The sequence below is a fragment of the Ursus maritimus genome, unplaced genomic scaffold (genome assembly GCF_017311325.1).
Source record: "Ursus maritimus isolate PB19 unplaced genomic scaffold, ASM1731132v1 scaffold_5, whole genome shotgun sequence".
Lineage (NCBI taxonomy): Eukaryota > Metazoa > Chordata > Mammalia > Carnivora > Ursidae > Ursus > Ursus maritimus.
The window spans coordinates 72,830,020-72,847,303 of record NW_024426663.1 but is presented as its reverse complement, the minus strand read 5'-3'; positions in this window follow the sequence as shown (position 1 = coordinate 72,847,303).

The window sequence follows — 17,284 nt, the reverse complement described above, 5'->3', positions numbered from 1 at the left end:
TTTTTGGAAATACACCGAGAGCATTTCTTCTTTATAATTAGTTTGACACTTCTTTTTTCCTTTGGATAACCACTTGGGAAATAGAAAATGTAGTGAGGTGAATGCCAGTTTTGTTTTGTTTTAAGACGTAAAGGGATTTAATAGTGTCTGAAAAAAGTCTCACCTATCTACTTACTGTTTTATGCCAAGGAAATACCATGAATTATCCAATTAGCCTTAAAATCCTGTGGATCTTTCAATGTATGCTGTGCGTATCACCTTTTGCTAGGCGATTCTGCCTTTGTCATGGTTTTGCTTTACCGTCTTGGCAGGTGCAGTCAAGTTATGCATGTGCGTCAGAATGGCTGACCACGTTTTCAGGAGGTGCCATGAGGTGATGATAGGCAAGCCTGAAGGCTGAGATAGAAACCCGGGATGCTACTGAGGTATGAGGCTGGCAGGTTACTCCTGCCCTAAGCTACTTGCCACAGCAGCGCTGGGCTCACAGAGCACCCTGAGGCTAGGTGTCCAAAGCGCCCTGTGCCTAGAAGGCTCATTTTGAACAGGCAGGCAGAAATCTGCCCAAATTCTGTCTCCTGGCTTTGTCTCTTTGTGTTGAACCAGCACTCAGCCTGTGCTTCCTAGGTTACTATGCCTCCGCTTGGTACAGGTTGGAGATGACTTGGGACAACTTTAGACGGGCGTGTTAAAGAACACATGGGCTTTAACCAAAGCCAAAAGAAACTGAAATGTTTATACTTTCTAGCCAAATAACTGATTGCTTAATATATCAGCATACAGTCCACTGCAGAGAAAATAGGACTGTTCTGTTCGTTTCAGGGTTCCAGGGAGGGAACTCTTTCTAAATGAGTCTCTGATACTTGCTTAGATATACTTGGCTGAAGTTAGGAACAAACAAAAAGAGTGAAATCTTATTAAACTTAGACATACTTAGGAATAATGTTAATTATAAGACAGATAAATTACTGAAGGTGCTTAAAATAATAGGGCATTGCTAGACAGGTACCTGGAAGTAAAGAAATTCTTCTGTGGTGCCTGAAAATAGTTTATCACATTAACTCTTTATAGATCGATGCTTCAGGTTTTGATGAGTATTCTTACTGGTTATACATTGGAAGTAGACTGATCATAAGTGGGTAATTCACACAAAACCATGTAAAACAAAGCTTATAAAATGAAGTAAGCCAGGTGCTGTGAATTCACTTCATTAAGGTATAGTGTAAAATATTGGAACTCTCTTGTCCCTTAATTGTAAAAACAGGTGTTCTATAGTGACTTCTCCATGAAAATTCTTAAATATCCCTAATATTCTATGACAAATATAAATATTACTCTTCTGCGCTTAATTACAGAAAAGCAGAAGAACTTAATTCTTTCCTGAAGACATAAAATGCAAGAAATTGAACTCAGAATATAGATCAAGCAGCTAGGAGAAAAACCCATGATTAATTTGATAAATGCCTTATTGTGAAAGGCACAAAAGAATTCTAAAAATATAGATTGTGAGACTTGCAGATAATCTAATTGCTTATGTGATGGTTAAGTTTCAAAACGCAATGTGTTCAGTTTTGCTCACATAACAATTTGAGCCTGAAACTCCCAACTGCCTTCAAAAATATGCACATCATAGATGGTAATCATTCCATTTTCCCAAATGTGACAAAGAAGAGGTTTAGGATGAAAGTTAAGTGTATGAATTTTTGCAGATGTCTGATTGTTGAAAATCTGTGAGGCTGAGCTCAGTTTTTCTTATTTTCCTTTGGAAATAAGAATCGTGGGTCACAGCACATAGGAAAAATGTTAAAATTAAACTGGAATTTGAAAAGAGAACTTTCTTAGACAGCCAGCAAGCCTGAATGAGATAAGAGAGAAGAAACAAAATAACTGAGAGAAGAATTTAAACACTGTTGTGACATACAACTTGATGGGATTTCAGAAAGCCTAATGTAACTATGGGAAAATGAAAACAGCAACAATTATGGACCAAGTGAACAGGGAACAATGAGAAATGAAAAACATTATTTCTGTAAAGGTGTTGAGTAGTTTGTGAAGCTATAGGCATGGCATGTCATCTCAGACAGATGATCTTACAGAAGTCATTTCAACCTCCCAAATAGAAAGAAGCACTAAGTGTAGGCTGGCGTTGTTTCTAGAAGGGGAAATTGGTCTTATTGTGGTAAACTAATGGCACGTATCTTATGACTCAACAGTTTTGTTCCCAGGCATACAGTCTGCATATAATCCATAGAAATTTTCATATACATATGTGAAGGTGTTCATTATGACAATGTTGATGATGATTAGAAGTTGGAGAGTTTATAGAAATACGTAAGTAAATGTATATCATGGTGACTCAGTGATTCAAAACAATGAATTAGATGTATACAACAGGGATAGCAACAGAGATAGATCTTTCTGTTTTTTAAAGTCAAGTTTATTAAGGAATAATTCACATGCATTAAATTTTATTTTTAAGTGTACTGTTTGATGAGTTTTCACAAGCCTCTGCAGTCAGGTAAATGCAACAATAATCAGAATAAATTAAGATAGGAAAGTCACATCACTAAGATGGTGACATAGGCCATTCCTGACTTCGCTCTCCCTTACAAGAGCAACTAACAACTATTTATGAATAAGCACTACCTGTAAAGATTTCCTTGAGCCTCTGGTTCTTCCAGTGGGAAAAGTGACCCCAAGAAGGACAACCCACCCTTTTTTGGCACTGTGGTGTCCTTTGTGGGAACCATTACTCTGATCTTGCCCTGTGGAGGTTGCAGGGGACTCCATGGGTCCCAGCCACTGGGAGTCTGTGACACAGTGGGAGGAAAGGGCTTGCAACAACCAGTGAGATCTTGGCACACTAACTTTAGACCTGCATCGCCCAAGTAGCAATCCCAACAGCAGCTTTACTCATTTACAGAAGCAAGTCAGAGATGCACTCTGGTTGGGAAGTTTCGTGTGATGCAGATTTGCCTGATTCAGATCCTCAAATAAGGATTTCTGTAGGCCCTAGAGTCTGCTTTGCCCACACCCTAGCGAGGAGCTGAATCACAGTGCACCTGCTGTGGAGAGTGCCTTTCAGTTCCATTTGAACAGAATGCCTGGTTACATCTGGAAACTGTGAGTCCCACTGCTGCTTGAGCTCAGAGGTGGGCAGGCAGAGCTGATTGCCCGTCCAGTGAAGCCAGGATTGAGCATGGAGGCTTCCTGTGTGTAGTAGGAGGATTAATTCATAGCCAAGACTGAGGGTACCTCCTGGCCCCTCCTAACTGGAGAGCCTGTTTGAGAAATTGAGAGTAGGCCAGAGGAGCCCCTCACCCTCCAACCAGGCAAGGGAGCTGAGACGGAGCCTCATCTTTGTAGAGATCTTCTGACTCCACCTGATTAAAAGGACTGGAGGCAATTCCTAGCTTTGCTTCCTAGCAGCACTTGACCCAGAGAAGGCCAAACAGAGCTGGTGGTTTGTAGAGCAAGACTAGTGGCTCTGCTCAGTCAGGCACCATGGGGTGTGGTTGACTTAAGACAGTGAAAAAAGAGCTTTACAAATTTCAGAGCTGATTGACCCACTGCATCCAAGCAGGGAATCTAATTCATAGCCCCACTCATTGCTGAATATAGTCTTCAGCCTGCCCAACCAGGAGACCTAACCAAAGCACACAGGAAGCTATGTAGTGTATGCGACAGCCCTACGCACAGTGGCCCTTGAATAGAGAACACAGCCTGTAGCTTCCTCCATCTGCAGAGCAAAACAGGTGGCCTCGCCTGACCAGGGATTTCAGTGCCCATTCAGGCCTGGATTGGGCCCACAGTCAACAGGTTATACAGGCTCTGGGCCTTGTCCTGCTGCCCCACCAGGGCAGGGAAGGTAATTTCTAGCTCTGTTACTGAATATAGCACCCAGTCCTGACTGTTTAGTAAGCCTGACCAGAGAATTCAGGAAACCATGGGGCCTATCCTGCAGCCCCAGTTGAGTAGGTAACTAAGCCAGCAATCCAGTCCAATTGTTCTCAGCCAATGGCACATCCTCCCATTTCCATCTTTAGAGTGTGATCAGTTCCTTCATCCAAAAATAGACCCTAACAGCAGAGTCTGCCTCTCCAAAGACATTACTGGTAGACACACCTGAAACCCAAACTGAGCTGACTAGTAAAAACAGTCTCTGACAAAGCAAACCTGTAAAGTCTGGAAGAGGAGCCCCATTACTCAAGTGCATAGGTGCCAACATATAGAATCAAGGATCATGAAATATAAGTAACTATATTTAAATAAGACACCACTAAAGGATACTAATAAGGCTCCAATAACTGGCCCTAAAGAAATGGAGATGTATGAACCATCAGACAAAGAATTCAGAATAATCCTCTTGAGAAAGTGCAGTGAATTATAAGTAAATACAGATAACTAAATGAAATTAGGGAAATAATGCATAAACAAAACAAGAACTTTGATAAGGAGACAGCAACCAAAAAAAAAAAAAAAAACCCCACAAAAAGCAAAAAACAAAAAAAACAAAATTGAAAACAGAAATCCTAGAGTTGAAAAACACAGTAACCAGTAACTGAACTAAAGAATTTAATAGAGAATTTCAAAAGTAGACTGACCATGCAGAAGAAAGAATGAGGGACCTGGAGAATAACCCAGGCTGAGGGGCAAAGAGACAAAAGAATGAAAAAGAGTAAAGAAAGTAAAGAACAACAAAAGAGACAGAAGTTACATAAAAGACAACACCCATAAGATTATTGGTAGATACTCAACAAGAACTTTTCAGGCCAGGATACAATGGGTTAACATGCTAAAAATATTGAAAAATCGTAACAATCAACCAAGAAAGCTGTACTCAGTAGTTGCCCTTCAGAAATAAAGGAGGAAGAAAGCCTTTCTCAAACAAAAGCTGAAGAAGTTAATTACCACCAGACCTACATAACAAGAAATGCTATAGATGTTCTTAGAATGGAGGTAAAAGAACACTATTTAATATTAAAAAAAAAAAAAGTAGTGTAAATTTTCCTGGTATAGTAAATACATAGTGATAGTTAGAATCTGCAGTATGATAGTAGTTGTGTGTAACTTACAGCTCTAGTGTACAAGTTAAAAACACACACACACACACACACACACACTCAGAAGAATCTTTTATCAGATACTCAGTATAAAAATTATGTAGGTTTTAACAGCAATAACCTAATATATGAGGGGAAAAGGAACAAAACGGTGACATATATGAATTCTATTGAAGTTAAGTTGTTATCAGTTTAAAATAGGGTGTCATTAGCTTAAGGTATTTTATGTAAGCCTCACAGTAACCACAAAGGAAAATCTTGCAGTAATTACACGGAAGGACGCAATAGAGATGTCAAAAGGATTTCTCCACCAAAAGACATCACAGCACACAAGAGAAGATAGCAGGATCAAAAAACAAACAAACAAAATGGATCTACAAAACAACCAGAGAAAAAGTTAACACAATGGAAATAGTAAACTCTTACCTATCAGCAGTTACCTTAAATGTAAACAGATAAATTTCTCCAAACAAAGGACACAGAATGTCTGAATGTATTAAACAAAATCCAACAATATGCTGCCTACAAGAGATCCACTTTAGCAGTAAAGACACAGATAGACTGAGAGTGATTGGATGGATAAGATGTTTCAGGTAAATATGTTTCAGGTAAATGTTTCAAAATGACAACAAAAGCCAGAGGTAGCTATACTTACATCAGACAAAATAGACTGTAAACTAAAAATGGTAAAAAGAGACAAAAGAGATCATTATATAATGACGAAGGGGTCAATCCATGAAGAAGTTAGAATAATTATAAATATTTATGTGCCCATTATTGGAGTAGCTAAACATATGAAGCAAAAACTAACAGAGCTGAAAGGAGAAATAAACAGTAATATGATAATAGTTGAGCATTTTAATACCCTACTCTCAACAATGAATAGATCATCCAAACAGAAAGTCAATCAGGAAACTGCAGATTTAAACAACACTAGAGACAAAATGGACCTTATAGACTTAGAAAACACTCTATCCAATAGCAGCAGAATACACTTTCTTCTCAAATGAACATGGAATATTTTCTAGGACCATATGTTAGACCACAAAATAAGTCTTTGTAAGTTCAAGAAGATTGAAATCATACCAGGTATCTTTTATGATCACAGTGGCGTAAAACTAGACTTCAGTAACAACAGGAAAACTTGAAAATTCATGAGCACATGGAAATTAAATGATAATCCCAGAACAACCAGTGGATCAAAGAAAAAATTAAAGGGTAAATAAAAAAGTTTCTTGAAACAAAGATGGAAAAGCAACATACCAGAACTTACGGGATACAGCGAATATAGTTCTAAGGAGATTCAAAGCAAGAAACAGCTCTAGTAAGAGGCAAGAAAGAACCCAAATAAACAACCTGTCTATGCCTTAAATAACTAGGAGAAGAAGAACAAAGTAAACCCAAAATTTTCAGAAGAAAAGAAAAAGTAAAGATTAGAGCAGAAATAAATGAAATAGAGAACAGAAAAACTACAGAAAAAAATTAACCAAACTAAGACTGGGTTCTTGGAAAAGATGAACAGAATTGATGAAGTAGCTAGACCAAGGAAAAGAGTGAAAGAATCCAAATCAACAAAACTATAAATAAAAAAGGAGATATTATAGCTGATGCCATAGAAATTGAAAGGATTACAACAGGCTATTACCACAAAGAACTATACGGAAACAAACCAGACAAACTAGAAGAAATGGAAAAATTCTCAGAAACCTACAACTTAGCAAGAGTGAATCAGGAAGAAATAGAAAATCTGAGTAGACCAATTGTTAGTAAGGTGATTGAATCAGGAAACAAAAACTTCCCCAAATGGCTTTGCTGATGCGTCTCACCAAACATTTAAAGAATTAGCATCTATCTTTCCCAGCTCTTCCAAAAAGTTAGAGTACAGTGCACCCTCAGACTCATTTTACAAGGCTAGCATTATCCTGATATCAAAACTGTGAAGGACAATACTAGAAAACTATAGGCAAATATCCCTGATGAATACAGAGGTATTCAATAAAATGTCAATAAAATACTGTCAACCCCAATTCAGCAGCACATTAAAAGGATCATTCACCATGATCAAATGGGGTTTATCTCTGGGATGCAAAATTGGTTTAATATATGTAAATCAATTAGTGTAATACATCACATTAATAGAATGAAAGAAAATGATATGATCATCTCAATACGTGTATGCTGACTTGTTTTCTATCTCTGAGTTTTGCTTTTATTTCCCATATTATAGAAACAGAATCATACTGTATGGTCATTTGTTTTGCCAAGGTTTTTTCTGTTGACAGTATGTTTTTGAGATTCTTCTGATATGAACATATCAACAGTTTTTGATATTGCTGAGTAGTAGTCTCTTCATGGGCTGAAACCAAAATGTGTTTCTTCTTTCACAAGTTCAGGGATATTTGGATTGTTTCCAGATCTGGACTATTGTGAATAAGCTGCTATGAATATTTGCATGTAGATACTTGCGTGAATGTATGTTTTTATTTCTTTGGAATAAATCTGGGAGTTGAATAGCTGGATCCTATGGAAAGTGTATATTGAATTTTATAAGAAATTGCTGAAGTGACTTCCAAGCGATCACAGCATTCACATTCTCACTAGCAACGCGGAAGTGTCCCAGTTGCTCAACCTTTACGTCATCATTTGCTAATGTCAAGCTTTTCAGTTTTAGTCATTCTAGCAGATGTGTACTAGTATATTGTTATAGATTTTATTTACATTTTCTTGATAGCTAATGCATTTGAGTGTCACTTTCAGGCACTTTATGAGCCATTTGTTCATTGTGCGTGTTGAAGTGTCACAACCAATTTTTTGTCCCTTTTGTATTAGCTTGTTTGTCTTCTTACATTCGGTTGTAAAAGTTCTTTTTATATTGTGGCTATCAGTCCTTTAGTAGAGATGTGTTCTGCAAACATTTTCTCCCAGTCTGTGGCTTGTATTTTCATTTTCTAACAGGATCTTTGAAAATAGACATTTTCTTTATTTCCATGTAATCCAAGTTATCTAATTTTCTTTTATGATTTTTGCTTTTGGTATCATATCTAAGACATAATTTGTTATAACAAACATTTTTCAATGTTTACTTCTATGTATTTTTTATTTATTAAATTAACTTGGCACCATTATGCATGTTTGTGTGGGTATATTTTTATTTTGTTCCATTGACAGATCTATGAGTCATTCTGTCTGTCTGTCTATCTAATTTCAAACCCTGTATATAAGACCTTTAATACTTATTACTGTAGCTTTATAGTAAGTACTGACATCAGGTAGTAGTATCCAGTTTTGTTCTTTTCCAAAATTGCTTTTTTGCAATTTTCTATCCTTAACTTTTCAATGTGATTTTCAGAATCAGCTTCCCAATTAACACAAAAATATTCGCAGAGTTTTGGTTGAAATTTTATTGAATTTTTAGATCAATAAATATGAAGAGAACAGTCTTAAATATGAAAATTCTGATGATAAAAATGGGTCCGTTTCTTCATATACTTGATTTGTGTCAACAATGTTTTGAAGTTATCAGTGTATGGGTCTTGTATATATTTTGTTAAATTAACCCTGAAGTATTTCATGCTTATTTATGGGACATTGTGAGCATATTGTTTTTAAAAATTTAAAGTTACTGATTCTATTTGCCAGTATATGAAAATGCAATTGATATCATTGTGTCCTGATGTGAATTCTGTGACCTTGATAAATCCACTTACTCAAGTGGCCCTTCCCTGGATTTCTTGGGAATTTTATGTAGAGGATATATTGCTGTCAAATTACTTCTCCTTTCCAATATGTTCTGCATTTATTTTTTTTCTCTAAATGATTTTTTAATATAATAGGAAATATTGCTCTCAACTGCTTTAATTTGGAAATTAAGGCAGTCTTAACATTACGTGTATGTGCGTGTGCGTGTATGTGTATATATGTATATATGTATGCACACATAAAGTATATGTATATATAATGCATATATACATAATAGTGTATGTACATATTTAATTGAAAATTTAAATAAAATATGTATCCCTTTAAATCTGTGCAGTTTACTGTTTAGCAATAATTTTATCTTTATAAATATGTTAATAAAATATATATCATGTTTAATTTATAATAATAGCTTTATTGACTTCTGTCACTGTAGATTAGTTTACATTTTCTGGAGTTTTATATAAATGAAATCATAGCATATACTATTTTCCTTTGTTTTCTTTCACGCATCATAATTATTTTGAGATTGATCCATGCTGGTACATGTGCTAATAATTCCTTTTTATTACTACTTAGCATTCCACAGTATGGCTATGCTAGCTTTTGTTTTCATTTACCTGTTGAACATTTGTGTTGCTTACAGTTTTTGGCTATCACACATACAGTTGCTATAAACATCTAAGTACAAATCTTTGAACTGACACATGTTTTCTTTTATCTTAGGTCGGTTTCCAGGAGTGGAATGGCTTGATCATATACTGGTGAGTGCCTAACTTTTTAAGAAACTACCAAATGGTTTTCCAAAGTGATTGTGTCATTTAACATGCCCTATCAACCAAGGATAAAAGATTTAATCACTTCACATATAATAACAAACACCTGATGTGGATGTGGTCTGTCTGTTTTGTCTGTTTTTTTTTTTATTTTTTTTTTTGTAGCCATCAAATAGGGTGTGGTGGTTTGATTTGCAGTTGTTAATGGTTGAATATGTTTTCATGCGCTTATTTGCCATATAGATCTACTTCAGTAAAATGTCTCTTCATATCTTTTGCCTATTTTCTATTTGGATCATTTGTTCTTTATTGTTGGGTCTTAAGAGGTTTTTTTAATTTAATTGAGATAAAATTGAAATATAACATACTAGTTTTAGATGCAGAGCATAATAATTCAATATATATATGTGTTGTGAAATAAACACCACCATATGTCTAGTTAATATCTATCACCACACAAAGTTTTTTGTCTTCTGACAACAACTTTTAAGACCTTTGCTCTTAGCCACTTACAAACATACAATACAGTGTTATTAACTAGTCACCATGCTGTACATTATATCCCCATGGCGTTTATTTTATAACTGGAAGTTAGTACTTTGTGACCACCTTTACTCATTTCCCCATTACAACCCCCCCAATTTTGAGTTTTCTGGAACCTCCAGTAGAAGTCTAATGAAAAAAGGTAAGATTGAACATTTTTGTCTTTTTTTAGTCATAGAGGTAAAGAATTCCTTCTTTTAACCACTAAGTAAAATATTTACTGTTGGTTTTTCATAGATGATCTTTATTAGTGTGAGGAAGTTACCAGTTTGCTGAGAATTTTTATGATTAATAAAATTTTAACTTTTTTCAAATACTTTTTAAATGTCTGTTAAAATGATCATGTGATTTTGTAGTTTTTTGTAGTATGTAGTTTTTGGTGAATCATATTGATGGATTTTCAAGTGTTACAAAATTATTTCATTCCTGGCTGAAGCTACCAAATGTATTGTTTTATATATTGTTGGACTTAGATAATACTTTAATGATTTTGAGCCTGTGTTATAAACGATATCGGTCTGCACTTTTCTTGTAATGTCTTTATTATCAGGAAAATACGGTCTCATAACATGCGGTAGAAGGGTTGTGTTTTTTTTTAATGTTGTATTTTATAGAACAGTTAGTGTGTAATTGGTGTTTATTCCTTAAATGTTTGGTAGAATTTACCATAAAAGCAACTGACCTTGGAGTTTGATTTTTCAGAAGTATATATTTAATTTCCTTGATATTCATGTATAAATATGTTCTTGAGTGAGATTCAGTAACTTATATCTTTCAATGGATTGTCCATTTTATATAGTTATCAAATGTATTGGCATAAAGTACTTTATATTATTTCTTAATTATTCATTTAATGCCTGTAGGAGATAACAGTGCTATACTCTCTTTTTTCCCCTGATACCAGTAAGCTATATTTTTCCTTATAAATCTGCCTAGACTCTTATCAAGTTCATTTATCTTAAAATATGTTTTTTGTCTTATTTATCTTTTCCTTTGATTTTATTTAATTAATTTATTTATTTTGCTTTTTATTACTTCTTTTCTTCTTGCTTTGCAATTACTTTGCTCCTCTCTTTCCAGTTTATTACATTAGGAGCCGATATCATTATTTTCAGAACTTTCTTATAACATAAGCATTTATTGCTATGGATTTGAATCTAAGCCTGGCTTTAGCTGTGTTCCACAAATTTTGGTTTAGGTTTTCATATCCATTCAGTTTGAAATATCTAATTTGCCTTGTATCAGACAAGATTTCTTTATACCAGAGGGTACATAGAAATGTGTTTTTTACTTTGAGAATTTTCCATCCATATTGTTATTTTTACAGATAGTTCAGCTTTGTTGTAGTCAAATAATGTATTTTGTATGATTTCATATTCTTTTACAGTTGTTGAGGTTTGATTTGTGAGGTTATATAGTCTCTCTTGTTCCATGTATTATGTCCACTTGAAAAAAATTGTTGATTCTGATGTTGTCGTGTTGAATGTTTCTTAAGTATCAATTCGTTGATTTTACTCTCTGGTAAGATTCCTTGTTTTGAAGTATGCTTTTTTTTGATGTTTATGTAGCCACTACAATTTTCTTTTCATTATTCTTTTAATTTTCCATCATCTTTTCAACAGCATATAATTGGGTGTGTCTTTGTTACTTGAATTTTCAATCTCCAGCTTTTATTACGGTGTTCAGATAAATTACATCTAAAGCAATTATTGATATGTTAGGACTGCTATGTCATAGGGATACAATAGCAAATATCGATATATCTTCTTACTTTTTGTTTTTAATTTGTCCCATCTGTTTCTGTTCTAATTTCCTCTTTTTGTGAGTTGTTGGTAGTAACTGTTTTCACTTTCCCATGTTATTTCCACAAATAGCTTATTGGTTCTACTTCTTTTTATGGCTTTAGTGATTGTTCTAGGGCTTCCAATATACGTCTTGAGAGTACACTGACCTACTTTTGAAGAATATTGTACTACTTCACATATTGTGTAAGAAACTAGAGTATACTTCGATTTTCCACAATCCTCATTTGCATTATTACTGTCATATATTTTACACATATCGTAACCCCTAATATATTGTTATCATTTGGTTTGAACTTGCCTTATAAAGAGATGAAAAACAAAGAAAATATACTTTATATTTTCTTATATTTTTACTACTCCTGTCAATTCATTTTTTGTGTAGTTGTAAAGTTATCTACTACCATATTGTATCTGAATAATTTTTCTTAACATTTATTTTAGCGTTCTGGGTTGACTGTTCTTTCTTTCAGCATGATATGTCATTACGGTCTTCTGGCTTGCATACTTTCTGATGAGATGTCTGATGTCATTGTTGTCTTTGTTTTTCTATACGTGATGTTTCTAGCTTGGGCAACTTTCATAATGTCTATTCATCTTTGATTTCCAGGAGGTTTTTTTTTTTTTTTTTTTTTTTTTCTTTTTTATCCTTTTTTATTTTTTTTTTCCAGGGGGGTTTTTTTTTTTTTTTTTTTTTTAAATGATGTACCTGTATATGTTATTCCTCATTTCATCCTACTTTGCATTCTCTGAGCTTCTCACTTCTATGGTTTATTGTTTTCATTAATTTTGTGAAGTTCTTACCCATTATCTTTTCAGGTGTTTCTACAATCCTGTTCTCTTTTCTCTCTTCTAATATTGGGACTCTAAGTACGCATACATTCGACTATTTGCTAATGGTCTTGAGTATTTTGTTGTCTTCTTTCTGTCACTCTTTTAATATTTATATTTCACTTTGGAGAATTTCTGCCAAAATGTGCTCTAACTCACGATTACGCTTAATGCATCCAGTCTGAAAAGAAGCCTATAAAAGGAAAATTTTGACAGGTTTTTTAAAAAATCTCTATCATTTTCTATTGATGTTCCTAACATATCCATCTTTTTGTCAGAACTCCCGTTCTGTTCATCCATGTTGTCCTTATTTTCACTAGATTTGTAAACATATTTATTATAGTTATTTTAAAGTCCCTGTGAAATATTTTCAGCATATGGACCATCTAAGTCTGGTTTTGTTGACTGGTTTATCTTTTGATGGTAAGTCCTTTTCTCATGGCTATTTCTGTCTCTTTAAATCATTTTTTTTTTCATTAGATTTTGGATATGATGTGGAAAAGAGTAGAGATTGAGATATATAATACTCACTTTTAGAAATCTGTATTCTCTGCTTCTGTCAGGTTGTGTGGGGTTGAGACAGTCTAGTTGTTAGTTCCTGTGACCCTGAGCCCTAGGGACTGCAGAGGGGGCTCACTCTCAGCACTTTTTCCTCCCCACACAGCAGTCGAACTGCCTGTCATAGGTGGGGAGTGTGGCCCAGGGGTTCTCAAACACAAGCTTATTCCTTGTTTCTCTTCCATCGGCAGTGCCACTCGGCTTTGCACTTGTGTAGGATGTCTGAAACAAGAGACTTTCTACCCTTCCAGTAGCAGCAGCTAACCTTTGCCCAGAACAGGAATGAGGGAGGCGCTCCTGTTTTCCCTACGAGGCAGACAGCTTTTCTTTCATCCCTTTTCCAGTGAAAGCTTACCTATTTCTGGGATCATAGGGAAGGAAGTTTTCCTGCCCTATATCTAAAGGAGGACAGCTGTTGCTTAAATGAGAGAAGAGTCATAGTCCTCGTGTATTTCCTGTCTGTTCCACAGGTGATCATCACCTGTAGGTTTCCTTTACTAAGGAAAGCCTTCTCAGGTGTCCTTTCTTGCCTCCCCTCCTTCTCATGGACACCTGCTGAAGGCTCTTGAGAAAAATCCAGGAGGTAGCTAGAGATTCCTTCTGTTTCTGGGACTCTCAGGAATTTATTTTTTTTCTGCCCCACTGTAACGGGTACTATTTTTCTGTCTTGGGCTTTGCCAGTGCAAAATGAGTTTGTACATCCTATCCTTCCTTGGAGGAGTTTGTCACCCTTCGAAAGTCGATTAACCTCATTTCCTTGAGAAATTCAAGGGATTTCCTTCAGCTCATTGACGGACTAAAGAAAAAAATCTAGTTCCATATATTTTCTTCGATTTTCTTATTGAGGTAGGAACAATATTCTCTTGTGGTTTTCACATTCTAAACAGAAGCAAAACTCTGAATGGATCTTTAAGCATAATCCTTAGTGAAAAAATGAGTACTATAATGAGATACATAGCGTAACACCATTTAAGTAAATTAAAATATTTGCACATTATACAATTTGCATTTTGTAAAAGCATATTCAAATAAACAGAAAAACATTGACTATATTAAAATTGTTGCCTGGGGATGAAGGGGAAGGAAAGTGGGATATGAGGGTATAAGCAAAAGAATTAGACAATGAATGTATACAAGAGAAGAAACTTTTATTAAGCAAGGTCGACATTGTGCAATAAGCTGAGGAGTTTGATAAACTCAACCCCCCATATCTGAGTTCCAGAATATATTAAGAAACACAAAACAAATCAGATAATATGGCATGAATGATCTTATCTGACTTGTGTTGTAAGAAATTGCGACTGTACATGCATATCATCTTTGTACGAGGCAGAATATGCTGCCCATAATATGCTAGGTTTATCATTTTGATATTATTAAGTATCTTATAAAATATAGAAATTGACTCATTGCATTGTTAAAATATTTTAGTAGAATTTTTTTAACTATATGTAACTCATTGTAAAACAAAATACTGAGAACATCTCTGAGGGAGAAAATATTTTATTTATTGATTTAATGCTAAATTATCATCTAGAAATAATTATAATTCTGTTTGTCCATTTGAAATAAAGGCAGTAGACAAAGTGATTTATCAAGACTGTGAACCATTTGGACTACGTTGGGTCAGCTATTTTGATGAATTTTAAGCCTCCCCTTTTTTTTACTAGACTCATGAAGGGGCTAGATTTTAAGGTTCCTTCCAAATTTTATGCAAAGGAAGACCCAGAAGGAACATGGCTGCCTGGACAGTAGTTTGGTTAAGACACTAGGAAAATACAACCAAAGATAAGACACTTTGATAAGGAAAAAAGAGAGAAACATTTGTAGGCTGAGATTCACTGAAGGAGTTTAAAGAAGCCAAACCAGTGGAATATTATCGAAAAAAGGAGCAACTTTCACTGATGGTCTCTATAGATTGAAGTCTTGAATAGCATTGAGTAAAATCTTTACTTCCTTGTGCCTGGATATACACCTCTCTATGAATCTTGTTGGCTGTCTAATAAAATAAGAGTTCTCCACCAAGCCACTACCAACATTTGTGAATAGGATTCTCTAACTTAGCTTGTGTTTCTACCAAAAGCAGCAGCTGAAGTCTCAGGATTTCTATGTAGGTCGTTTATTTGGAACATGCTGGGAGATCAACCTAGGAAGCATACTAGGCCCCAGGATAGATGAGAGTTCACCCAAGAACTCATTACCAGATAGCTCCCTGGACATGGCTGTTGAAGTTAGATCCCACCATCATTTTCTGAGGAGTAAACATAGTATTTCTTAAATTATCCACGAAAGATCTCCAAGGAAAAGCACTTGTCACCCTTGCTTTTCAGAGCTTCCCTGGGTGGGTGACAAGTAACGTCTCCTGTTTCATGGGTGCATGTCACGCTGTCTCTTGACACAGCCTAATAGCAGGGCATTGGAAAAGCCCTGAGAGAAAGCAGACAGCACACAGTGCATATTTGAGCTAGTGCACTGGTGGCATAACGTAAGTCAAATCCTGCAGAAAACTCGAGAGCATCAGGTGGCGGAGAGGGAGTAGGACAGACTGCAAGGAGTCTGATACACCTTCTGGTCTTCTGAGGTTTTGGCAAGGTAGGTAGGCAGTTGAGTTCCCTCTCTCTGGAATATGAGAGGCTGACTGTCCTCCTTTGTGAACAGAGGGCAACTGACTTCTTATTTTCTCCTACCTAGCCTCAAGATTGCAATTTGGTCTCAAAACCATTGACTGGGTTTCTGCTTACTCTTTTCATATACTCAAGGATCTGTACAGGGGAATAGGGATGGGGCATTTTTCTAATATACTATATTTCTCTTTCATGGAAAAACTAATATATTTTTAAGCATGGGGTTTAGACAGGGCACCGGTAATTCTCAGAAGTAAGCACTCTGTGAAATAAGAAACAGTATTTTTATTCCCGTACACTTGAGAGATCACTTTCCCCTGCTGTTTCCTTTGCTCTCTGTGCTCTGTTGGCAGTTTTTGGTGCCTTTAAATAGCCATCGAAGTGCTGGAGCTGGCTCATTCAAAGCTTGCTTTCTCTAAGTTCCAATAAACCTAAATCTATATTATCCTCTTAGTAGAAACTCAGTGTACTGGTTTGCAGCTGATAGTAATGAGGATTTTAAAAGTCGCACTGTTTCTACCTTGATCGCCTTGACAATACAGAAGCAAAGTAAAGCCCTGGAAAGTTCCTCTCCAATAAAAGATTATCTGTTGGACAGTAGTATCAGTTATTGAAAGTACCTATGACCTCCACGTGAAAGAGAAATTGATGTAGAAAAGGCAAAGTATTGAGGTTTCCACAAAATTACTTTTTAAAATTAGTGTTTTGTTTATTTTGATATGTTTAGAAAAGCAAAGCCAAAAAGTCATCTAGAAAGGGTAATGGGATGTAACCTTCAACAAATGAAGGTTTAGGGACAAACTTCCAAGAGAAAAGAGTACATTTGGCATCAATAAAAGAGATGTCGGTGGGTGAGTTTGAGGAGATTGGACATAAAATAGTAAGAAGAAAAGGTGGAAGAAGCCAGCTGAGAGGTTAGACTTGGATCATAGAACTCCTAGAAAAATGGATGAATCTTACTGAAAACCTCACATACATTTTGAATAGTGAAACAAAAAAAAAAAAAAAAAGGAAATTTCCTGCTTCTAATTCAGAATTTAAAATACTTGAGACTTGTGATTCAGAATATTAAAACTGGTAAACGTTTTCATGTCGTTTTGTGCTTCTCATGAGACTTACGTTGCCATAAACGTTTTTTCTTTCTTTCATAATTATTTACTCAGTGTGCTCTCAGTATGAAATGAAATATCATTTCATTACTTTTCGGTAGACCTTTATACAAAGATTATGCTGTGAACTAATCAACAAAAGGTAGAGCTGACATTTAAATAGCCATCCACCTCTTGCCGTTCTCTACTGTGAAATTCAAAGAAAGAAAAGATTCAGCCAGCGCTTGCCTCCCACTGTCCCTGCCCCGTCTCACAGGATACAAAAAACCCCAGCTCTGGGCT